At 39.3% G+C, this 12,428-nt stretch overlaps 1 protein-coding gene across 1 annotated transcript in view; it reads right to left on the bottom strand.

Moving 5' to 3' along the window:
* TPPP (tubulin polymerization promoting protein) overlaps window positions 1-11,914 on the bottom strand; it is a 104,914-nt gene extending 93,000 nt beyond the window's left edge. The window contains exon 1 of the mRNA XM_074870059.1: window positions 11,854-11,914. The gene's annotated coding sequence lies outside the window, so the exon portion shown is untranslated. The remainder of the gene's footprint in view (window positions 1-11,853) is intronic.
* Between the last annotated feature and the right edge of the window lie 514 nt (window positions 11,915-12,428).

Here is a 12,428-nt window from a genome sequence, read left to right on the forward strand (position 1 = left end):
TGTGGACAACTGCATATAACTTCTTGCCCATGACTGCCATAACAGAGGAAGTGTGCCCACTACTGGCAACACTACTTAGCTCCCTTCCTTTCCCTAGTCCTATCTACGAGGTAATATCGCAGACTCACAGAATGGGTGAGGTTGGTAAGGAACTCTGGATGTCATTTGGTCCAACACCTCTGCTCAACAAGGACCACCTACAGCCAGTTGCCCAGGACCACATCCTGATGGATGCTAAATATCTCCAAGGATGGAGACTCCACAACCCTTTTGGGCAACCTGTGCCAGTGCTCGGCCACCCTCTCAGTGAAAAGGTGTTTCATGATGGTCAGGCAGCACCTCCTGTGTTTCAGTTTGTGCTTCTGGTCCTGTCACTGGACACCACTGGAAAGAGCCTGGCTCCATTGTCTTTGCACCCTCCCTTCAGGTATTTATAGGATTTAACTAGATTTTCCCATGAAAATCCAGTCCCTTACTCATCTTCATGTCCCTTTGCTGGATTCGCTCCAATAGCCCTATATATCATTCTTCTGGCTGGACACAGGATGCCAGGTGTGGCCTCACCAGTGCTGAGTAGAGGGGAAGGATCACCTCCCTCAACCTGCTGGCAGCACTCCTACTACCGCAGCCTAGGATGACATTAGCCTTCTTTATAGCAAGGGCACATCACTGGTTCATGTTCAATTTGGTGTCCACCAGGACCCGCAGGTCCTTTTCTGCCAAGCTTCTTTCCAGCTGGATGGTTCCCAGCATGTACTGGTGCATGAAATTGTTCCTTGCCAGGTGCAGCACTTTGAACTTTCCTTCACTGAACTTCATGAGGTTCCTGTCAGCCCATTTCTCCAGACTGTCAAGTTCCATCTGGATGGCAGCACCCCACTCTGGTCTATCACCCACTCATCCCAGTTTCATGTTATTTCAGATTTGCTGAGAGTACACTCTGCCCATCATCCAGATCATTAATGAAGATGTTAAGCAGGACTGGATACTGTATGCACCCTGCCCCCCAGGGAGGGTATACACTGCTTGATACTGGCCTCCAACTAGCTGATTTGGATCAGTCTGAGTACACTGCTGATCACCACCCTTGGGGCCCAGCCATTCAGCCACCTCACTGTCTGCTCATCCAGTCCCTACAGCAACAGCATGTCTATGAGGTTTTTATGGGAGACAGTCTTACTGAAAAGTAGGTAGACAGCATCCACTGCTTGAAGTACTTTCTACAGTTTATCAGGATTAGAATGGCAGATTAATACTCTCCACTAGCTTTTGCACAGAGAATAATTCAAGTTGCTGTTTTTTTGCTAACACCTATTAAGTAGGCACAATGACACAGAATAGGTGCAGAGCCAAATAGATTTGTTTAAAATATCCCATTTAAAAAAACACAGATAGTTTCCAGGGGCTAGTTTTAGGACCTATCTACCAGTGGCAACATTTGATTTCTTGCAAAATTCCCTCTCTTCCCTTGCATGAATGCTTCTGCCTCAGTCACAGCCCAACCCCAGCACCAAAGATTACAGGACTCTGCTGACAGCAGCTTACTTCTCTACACTTTTGAGGTCCTTCATGCTATTAGGAGTCTGGTTCTGACCCCTGAATCAAGAGAGGAGTCCATACACATACAACCCATTGCACTGCAGAAGAACTGAGCGCTACCTCTGGAATCTTCAGTGCTTCCCAGACTTCATTTCCTGTCTATTAGCTTCAGCTCTGTATTCAAGTCAGTTAAACTTCCCTGTCCCATAGCACCAGGGCACCAATGAAGAGAGGAGGGAGAACTGAAAAGTCTCCATATTCTGGCAGTTATCACAGCAGGATTCCAAGCCATCAGAGAGAGGCCAGTTCAGCCCCTGTAGCTCATGAACATCTTCCAGTGATAAGTTTCAAGCTTTAGCAAGTCTTCTGAACATGTAGAAACAGATGTCTCATCACTGGGCAAATGTCTTCTAGCATGAACAAAACACATTACTCTAGTATCTTGAAACTTCCCCTTCTTTTCCGATTCCCCAGACAGCAAAGTACTGACAAATGCAGTCTTCCAAAGGAAAAAAAACTATAAAACATGTAACATGGGCAAGTGTTCGTCTCTTCTTTAAACTGTGGAAGCGCTAAACTCTTTTGCTAGGTTTCCCCTATGAGGGATTTTTATTAGTGACTGAAATATGTCTCATGCAAGATTTCAGTCCCAATTATTTCAAAGTTACAACCTACTGAAAACTTAGTCTTGTTATGAAAAGCACTGTGCAGTTTATGGTACCCTATACACGAAGTTAAAAATTGTCACCCAGCAAAACCTAGCACATAACCTCTTCCAAATAAAGTATACCAAGTAAATAAAGAAAATTTAAAAAAAAAAAAAAAAGTGAAGACATAAAGAAATGTCTAGAGGTTGAACTGCACTATTTGAGAAATAATATTATATTACATCTGTCATTAACCGCAGCCAGCAACTAAGCACCATGCAGCTGCTCACTGTGCTGGTTTTGGCTGGGGTAGAGTTAATTTTCTTCATAGTAGCTAGTACGGGGCTATGTTTTTGATTTGTGCTGAAAACAGTGTTGATAATGCAGAGATGTTTTCATTACTGCTGAGCAGTGCTTACACAGAGTCAAGGTCTTTTCTGCTTCTCACCCCACCACACCAGTGAGTGGGCTGAGGGTACACAAGAAGTTGTGAGGGCACACAGCTGGGACAGCTGACCCCAGCTGACCAAAGGGATATCCCATACTGTGTGGTGTCATGCTCAGCATATAAAGCTGGGGGAAGAAGGAGGAAGGGGGGGACATGTTCAGAGTGATGGTATTTGTCTTCCTAAGCGACTGTTATGTGTGATGGAGCCCTGCTGTCCTGGAGATGGCTGAGCACACCTGCCAATTGAAGTGGTGAATGAATTCCTTGTTTTGCTTTGCTTGTGTGTGTGGCTTTTGTTTTACCTATTAAAATGTCTTTATCTCAACCCACAAATTTTCTCACTTTTACCCTTCCAATTCTCCCCCTCATCCCGCTGTGGGGGAAGCGAGCAAGTGGTTGTGTGATGCTTAGTTGTCAGCACTCCTCCCTGCTCCCAGTGGGATGGGGAGAAGAATTGGAAAAAAAAGTAAAACTCATGGGTTGAGGTAAGAGCAGTTTCATAATTAAAATAATGACAATAATAATAAAATGTAATAATAACAAATGTAATGAAAAGGAATATAAAAAAGAGAGAGAAATAAAGGCCAAGAAAAGACAAGTGAGGCACTATGCAATTGCTCACCACCCACTGACGGATGCCCAACCAGCGGTCCGCCCCTCCTGACCAACTGCCCCCAGTTTATACACTGACCAGGACGTTCTATGGTATGGAATATCCCTTTGACTAGTTGGGGTCAGCTGTCCCAGCCATGATCCCTCCCAGCTTCTGGTATACCTGCTTGCTGCAGAGCATGGGAAACTGAAAAATCCTTAATTTAGGATAAGTGCTACTTAGCAACAACTAAAACATCAGTGTGTTATCATTATTCTCACACTAAATCCAAAACACAGCACTGCACCAGCTACTAGGAAGAATATTAACTCTATCCCAGCCAAAACCAGAATAACATTCTATTTGTAACAGACAAAAAGAGATATTTCCTGAAAATCCTGGTAATCTGCTAAGCAAGTGCCTGTTTTGCATGTGTCTAGAACAGACATGCTGGTGCAGTTGCCTTTAGTGTGACTTGTTCCTCCTCATATAAGTCACTAAGAGCAAGAGCCTCAAAAACTTTTGGCCATTTTTCCACAAGAGAATTTCATATGCGTATCCTGTATATCTCTGGCCATCCAGTTAACCATTACAGAATAAAACCAAATGCTAATACAAAATGACCAAAGGCTGTGGAAAAATTCTCAGGTTTAGATCAGCCAGTTCTGAGCATACAGAACAACAATACTTTGTACACTCTTCAGGAAATTCAGTTGCTTGGAAGAAACTCTGAACTATTGCATTTTCCCTCTTTCTAGTTTCTTCAGCAGAGTAGTACAAATTAAAATGGGTACAAAGCTTTGAGTTTTGACATTCTTCATCTAGTTCTTTTAATTAGTCATTGCAGCCTTTGTTAAAGTAGTCCAGTTTTCACAAGAGTAAATACTAATTTCATTATCAAATGACAAGGCAATTATAAATAGTCAGCAAAAAACACTGCAGCTAGAACACATTGCAGAATATCAAAACCTGTACCTAGAGATGGACTTTAAAATCTGAAAAGAACGAATGCATAAATGGTAAGGCAAATGAATGTGTTTGGATATATTGTGTAAAGGTTCTAGACAGAAAAATCTGTACTCAGTTTTGATATGTATTACATTTTATTCAGGAATATCACTAACAGCAAACAGATCATAAATATTGTCAAATAGTTCCACCCACTAAGTAATTGTTTGGATACATGCCTTTTCACTTCTATTCTCTCAGTATTACATTACATAACTTGTCTTTACCTAAAATTATATAGTATTCACACATAAAAGCCAAAACATTTTATACATGTTTTGGGGAACATAGCTAACAAAAGCTATGCTGTTCAAAGAAGATAGATTAAAATTCTCCAGCTATAATTTCAGCACACAGACAAAATTGTTAGCGTATAAAAGGAATGGAAAACATTTTTCAGGTGCGTACACATTTCAGGTGTTATTAAAGACTAAAAGAAACCAAACCATTCACAATAAGTCATAGGAAAGCTGAAGCATGGGTTTTCATGATATGGGTCCTTACCATCTCTAATTTGTTCAGAAAGCTAGTTAATAAAATAAACACATAACTTTATTAAGCAACAGAAGACATGCACTAGAATACAGCAATAAGGATAATATGTAAAAGAAAACATCCCCATGTAGATCTTTCATTACCATGAAGGCTATTTAAAATGTACACCTTAATCAGAATGTTAAAAAGATATAAAATAAGATATTGAAATATTGTGCAAGATCAAATGGAGCAGATAACTCAACTGATACAAGAGTGTTAAGAATTGCTACTAATTATTGAACAGAATTCTTAAGAATAAAAAATTCCTATTTTCCATTTCGTATACCCAAGTTCATTAGAAAGGTAGGAAAATGAAAAGGTTTAAAATAAATTTGATCAGATCCCTTGCTCTTTTACATACATATTAACAAACATTTTGAAAATGAAAAATAAGCAGTGGTAAAAGAAATTCAGTTTCACCACTGGTTCACTTTGTAATCAGTACTAGTCCATTCATTTCAATTCTTCGCGTCTTTAAATGGTAACTTTCTCAGAGGTCAGTTGAGAAGTCTTCTAAAAAAATTGTTACCAGTAATACAAATTAAATTTCCCCTGAGAAGCATTGTAGGATGTATTCAGATCAATCGTAAAATAACTTGGGCTGGAAGGGACTTCTTGAGGTCATCTCATTCCACACTTATGGCAAAGGCAGAACTAAGCTCAGTGCTTGGGGTTTTATTCAGTCAAGTTCTCCACTATCTCCAGACAGACCTCCCTGTGGAATCTGTGGCAGGGTTTAGCTACTCTCACTCTTACTAATTTATCTGAGAAACCACCCAGTTTGGAAGTTTGTCTATACAACTTTGTATTCAGGACTTTGAATGCAAAAGTGTACATTCCTAGAACTTAAACAAACCTAACCACAAACACAGCAAGTCAAAACTTTCTTAAAGCTTTGTGTTCAGACTGGGAATCCACAAGGTAGATTACTGAAATAAAAATGACACTTACAAAGTCAAATGTAATTAAAACTAGTACTTTGTCAAACAATTAAAAACATTAAAGGAAGGTCAGGATGAAATTTAATTTGTGTAGAACCCTAAACTGTGATCAAAAGACAGCAGTTGATGCCTACACCACTCCCTGCTGGCCAGGCAGTTCTAGTGAACAGGACTAGGTGGGAAATCCCAGGCAACTCTTGCATATCACCTACAGTGCCTTTACAGCTCTGCTTAAACAAGGAACCTAAATGTCTTATTTAAAGCATTTCAAATTTATTTCACTTTTAAATGCATAAAAGAAACCTGATAGCAACAAGGAAGATCTGCATTTACATGAGGCCAGAGCCTGCCTGGTGTCTATGACCAAATTCACTCTCTCATCTTTTCTACTACTGAATTTCATTCCTGCTATAGCCAGTCAGCCTCCCCACCACCTCCCACCAGTTCTCTCCTTTGGATCAAACGGGAATAGAGTAGGGTACAAAGCAACACCACAGCTTTAAGTAGATCTTCAGAGGGAAATCAAAGCTGCGATGAGCACACCGAGGCCATGGAGTACCAGAAATCATGGCCTGAAATGAGAATGAAATATGTCATGGACATTAGCACTCCTCCAAGAGCTTTTTATCTTCATATGAGAACACAGAATGGCCAGGAGCACCATTCTTGAAAACACTGCTTCCCAGTGCAATATTATCTGCCTTTTGAAAAATATGTGCTACTTTCTCCTAGGAGGTTATATTTAGCTAATCAAACAAAAAGTTAAAATATACAGTCAAAGATCAGCAATACAGTTGAAAGCTGTTTTACAGAAGAATCAGTAAAATGCAAAGCACCACCCAGGCACTTCTCATAGAAGCTTGATTTCTACAGCTGTTTCACTTTTAAAGTCACAAGCAATCCATTTATGGCTGTTGTGTTAATAGTTGCTGGATTATTTTCAGAGGAATTAAATAATTTGTAGCACAGTTTCTCAGTTGCTCACCCACACTGAAATTGTTCACAAGACTAAGCTTATAAATAAACTAAAATGAAGTTTTAGGTGAGAACAGACAGGATTACAGGGCCTGTCCTAGAACCAGTGCCAAAGCACACTTCAAATTGGAATGGAATCCTCTATTTCAATGTTTTTGTACTAACAGGAAAGAAAAATCCATGGTCCCACTCCTACTAGGTGTACAGAGCCCCTCAACAGCCTGACAGGTAGGCAAATCTCCTCTCTAAGGAACACTGTGGTCAATCTTTCATTTTTTTCAGCTGACCCAGCTTAGAAGTGATTCGAAAGCACATTATGTCATACTGTAAAGCTGCTGTTCCAACAAACTGACTGCCAGTCTGTGACAGCCTGAGTCCTTCCCAAAGGCAACAAAGCAGAGAATATAATCTGCTTCATCATGCCCACAGCATACTAATGTTCAGTAATAAAACAAACATACAAATGCATGTTTATTACTTGCCCACAGAACTTATTTTAAGCTAAAATATTGAAAAAAAACCCCAAACCCATAAAGACAACACTGACTGCAAAAAGAAGGCACCACTTTTCTCACAACAATTTGAAGTGGGTTGACAGACCTCAACAAAGTTTTTCTGTCATTTATAAGAAAAAGGATGTGCAGTGTGGCACAGATTCATGACACTCCTGTCAAAGGCAGCGTGAGCACAGATTTTAAGTAAGAAGAGGAGGTGGGGAAGGGAAGAACTATCTCACACATGGAAAAAAAACTGAGTGTGCTTTGCACAAAGATATTTCTTCAGTTAAGACCACTTTAGGGCTTTGGAAGCTTGTGCATGATTTATATAGTTCTTTATAGAGCATCCCTTTATCAGTGGACATTAATAATGAAGTCGTTCTTACAGAAGTCTCCATGCTCTTCCCAACCAGTCCTAGAAGGATGGCCATGAATGTGTGTGGAAAATCCTTAAAAAGAGGTGACAGGTGGGGGGTAGGAGAAAGGAAAGTGAATTTTAATTTCCAGGATTGACAGATTTTCACCTCAAGAAAACAGCAAAATTAATGTGATATGCTCACTTTTCAACCCGATACAAATTCTCACCTTGTTTAGTTGGATAAATGTTGGTGTGAAATAAGTCCCACTTCTTCCCTTGTAAAATACAGATAGCTAAAACTTTGGACAACATTTGAAGAAAGATGTCTTGCTTTTTTACATGCTATTTTAGAGCTGTGGATTTGTTCCAAGATTAAGTACACAGGCCCTGTTTTATCATATTCTTGCTAGAAGTCAGGGAATACATCAGGACAAGCTTCCCCTAAGGGGTTGTGTAGCCCTGGGACAGGTTGCCGGAGACGTTTGATATCTCCTGTCCTGAAAGTTTTCAAGACTCAGGTGGGCAAAGCTGCAGCTGACCAAGGTGGTCAGACAAGCTAACCTCCAGAGATCTAGTATTTCTGTGACCCTTTGTAAACAGAAAAACGATACAAACAACAATGAAACAAGGAATAAAATTATGGTACAGGGGAAAAGAAAATCCAGCTGACAAACCAGGGAATTTCACAGAACCCCCATGTCAGCATCCATGAGCCTCCAGGAACAGATACAGATTCTCTCCCATCTAGGGTGTAGTTAGTTTGACAAACAAATTCCTGATAAGACTAAGAACTGGTAACATCAGCTATTTTTAGCCACATCTGTACAGACAGGAGCTCTTTTGGAATTGAACTTGGTAACTTAACACCTCTGTTACCCATGATTTGACACAGGACTGCTCATAAGGAGTTGGACCGTTTTAAGGTTAAGGATTTTAAGGAAACTATAGGAACTTAAATCTTCAGTACCTTTCTTGCAGAACTGCTTCATTTCTGATGGTGATTCTTTCAATCTCTACTTTTTCAGAAAAGTATTTTTAGAAGACTCATGAATATTGGAACATTAGGAGTGGTTAGAGCATCTTTCTGGTAGAATACTCAGTTTGGTGTTCCTTGATACTCTTCAATTAATTCCTGCCAATCCAGACAATGATTTCTCCTGGCCTAATATTCTGCCTCCTTAGCACTGGTCATTTACATTTTAAAGTTACCTTCATATTGCAATATGTTTATAATTCACATACAGCTAAGTGAATGTCTGAAGCTCATTTACAGACATTTTATGTTTATCTAAAACAGGAGACTGATAAGTTACTGATAGCAGTGGAAGTTAGACCCTGTATTTGTCCATTAAACAGCTTTCCTTTCAAGTCCCTCCTGAAATGGGGACCATGATGTTTGGTCATTCATATATAAGTCACATTATGAGTATAGCCTGTAATCCTTGTAATTCTTGTTTTCAGATAGTTTAGTTGCCTAAGCAAATGGAATAGATAAATGAATAAAGATCAATGGTGCTCTCTAACTGAAATGTGCTCAGTATGACAGATTCACAACTACAAACTTTAAACCAGCTGTATGAAGCAACTTAGCTACTTTAACTCAAGTGAAGAATGTCACTTCCTGAAAGTAGAGCAGGTGACCAGTTGCATCTTAATTTTTCACTCCTGCTCTCATGTTTGGACATAAGCCAAAAAAGAGAAAGCACAGCCAAGGAGGCATAACAATCAAATGATTCTTAACAGCCATTTTGAGAACACTTACTACTGATGTAAAAACAATAACCCTAAGATTGCTTTATCACAAACTGGGGATTTGGGGCCAAGATGCCTCCCAGAACAGAGGAGTCATGGCAAGATAACTGAAAGGTGTTGGTCAGAGTCTCCTTTTTAAGATACATCTTTCAGAGAAGGTTAATTTATTGATGAAAATTCTTTATCTTAATGCCGATGAATTAATGCAATGAAAAACTGGGAAACACACTAAAGTATTTTTAATCAAAATATCCTATCTGACTTATTTTTAAAAGGCCTATTGCATGTATATTTCTCAGCTTTATAAAAGCCACAGTCTTGGCATTTTAACATTTCAAGTATTGTGCAGGTCACTACACTGAGTGACTATAACAAGCCAGTGGATTTACAGCCCAGACTAACAGCAGTTAGATTTCTTTGGGAGTTTAAAGCCCTGTGAGCTGTTCTGGTCCTGACTGCTGGCAGAAAAAGAATAGCAGATCATATGCAACTAAGAGCCACATATCTTAGAATACAGCCAACAACTAGACTAATGAGGTCAGGAGAGGATTGATTCAGATAATGAACAAACAAGGTTTACTGTTGAAGGCATGGATCATATTATCAAGTAGAGAAAAATAAAAGCCCAAAAGGGCATTTTGGTAACTATGAACACTAATAAACTTTTGCCATCTCCTCCAACCTCTGCTTTCTTTTCCTCCAGTCACAGGTGTTAGTGTGTTACCTTCTTTCTTTTTGTTGTTATTTTGTTTTAGTCTTTCTTCAAGCACAGAGCATAGGGATTTTTCAAGAAAAAACAAACTCTTGCTTGCTTTCTTTGTGCAGCTCCTAGGACACATTTTGACACTGGCTAATCGGTACCAAAGAGATGTTTGAGTTAACTGAGAAGGGGCGGTCTTCTACAATCTACAAACACAGATGAGGGCAATGAGATGTATGATCTGGTTACCACAGGGTTAAATGGCTGTTTCTTTTAATGTAAGAAGCAAGCTGCCAGCCTTGTTCTAAAGAGTAAAAGCTTCCCTTTCCTGCAAAGACTTTCTGCCTACAGCAGCAAGTTATCACATCGAAGGACATGTTTCCCTTAATTAATCAATAAAAAGAATTCAAGCAAGGCTGGTTTTCATGTCCTCCCCTCCAATGAGTCATTCACAGGTTTAACAATTCATTAATGAAATCCAACATCCTGATGGTTACATGGGCTGGATAAGATTTATTTCTCTTAGCATTAATTTTCTGAGCCAATGCTAATCAGATAAGTGATGAGGGTATAGTCTTTAACCTCGTTGTCAAGAAAAGCAAAGATATCCAAACTGTAACCATGGGACAAGGTTATACTCTGTGATATCAAGCACCCTAGCAACAGGGATCTACAAACAGCAGCTGGAAAACACATTCTCCTTATTATCTTACTGAATTATTGTTTTTACACTGAGACTACTGCATTCATTTACAGGGATTTTTCTCCTTCCCTCCCCCATGTAAACAAGTCTTATTACAAAGCTCGAAAGATAAATATTTCAAATATAGATGAACAATCTGGACTTGGAGAGCTGCCCTGTAACGATGCAACAGAACACAAGGGCTTATCTCTGTTGGATAAGGAATGATGTCAACAGTAGCTATGTTAACAAAGAGGTCAATAATGACTAGTAAACATAACCCAAACAATTGAGTAAGTGAAGGGTAAGCCATCAGGGGTTGGTGCAGAAGAGAGGCTAATGCTTTTACAAGGCCTTTAAAAAAAATTTCTTCATTGTTTTGTATGGGGAACAAACAAGGCAGGCACAGACAGTTAGTTAGACTCTATTTTTAATCATCATAAAGAAATCATCATTCTCTTTACATACATTCCACAACAATCCACTTCCAGACACTGCTAACCCCAACCACTCAGCAGAAAAATAGTCAGACTGGTATCTTGGAGGTACAAATATCCCCCTTGACATTTTGTGAGAGACAGTACGTGTGCACACAAGAGAAGATTAACATTTCTACTGAGCCAGCAAAGAAGGCCAGATATGTAGGGACACACCATCTCAATAGGTCACAATACAGTGCAACAATAAACAGTTCCTTAAAAAAAAAAAAACAAAAAACACAAGCAACATTTTCTTTATTCTCTGATCTCCCTTGAACAATTCTTGAAAACATTTGTTGGCTCACTAATTTTACTTCATGCTCTTGATAAATAATTCTTCCTGCTAAGCACCTTGCCCATACCTATGGTCCCAGAGGGTACTGGGCAAAGGCTACTTTAAGAACAACGCTAAGTAAAATGTCAAGGTAAGTGCTCTGTCTTGCATACTCCATCTGAAGGCTATGAGAACTATTCTCACCAAACAACTGGGTCTTCTCTGATGAGTGTCTATTTAAACAAGTATTAATAAATGGTGCATCTGAAAATAACACATCTTCATTTTTGGATATAACTTTCTTTAAGGGCTTTGCCAATCATACTGTACAGTACTGCACCCGCCAGGTGCCTTTCCCTATGAACAAGAAATAAACTCTAACATTTGCCACACAAAAATGTTATGACATCCATGTGATACATACCTTCAAACTACTGAATACACCTTAACTCAGCTGTTCAATGGGTGGCTGTAGTTTAAACTTCTCCTGTAACTCCTTCTGGAATGACAAAATCTACATTTCAGTGCCTCCATATTTTTTGACAAACCATTCTGCTTTTACCTAGTTGACAGGCAATATTTCTGAAGTGCGAGTAAGTAAGCTAAGACAAGAATCCTGAATCAGCTAAAACAAAAAACCCAGCCTTTAAAACCAATATCTACTCCATCTCAGGATTTTTCAACAAAATTCTGTGAAAGTGTTTATTTTCTTCTTGGTTTGTGGGAAATACGGGTGCTGTCAGTTGAACAACAAACAGATGATTCCATGAAGTATTTACTTGAGATACTGCCAGAAATTCACACCTTGCACTAACAGATCTGACTCAGGACACACAGTACTTGGGGGCAGTGGATCAAACAACAAAAGAAATGCACAAAAACCCCTCACCAAACAAAATTTCATGCTAGATCCAGTGTTGAAAAGAAAGACATTGGGAATTCCTATAAAAGTAATTAAAGGGAAAAGATATGAGGAAACAAAGTTACACAGGTTTGTTC

The sequence above is a fragment of the Strix uralensis genome, chromosome 1 (genome assembly GCF_047716275.1).
Source record: "Strix uralensis isolate ZFMK-TIS-50842 chromosome 1, bStrUra1, whole genome shotgun sequence".
In the NCBI taxonomy this organism is placed as follows: Eukaryota; Metazoa; Chordata; class Aves; order Strigiformes; family Strigidae; genus Strix; species Strix uralensis.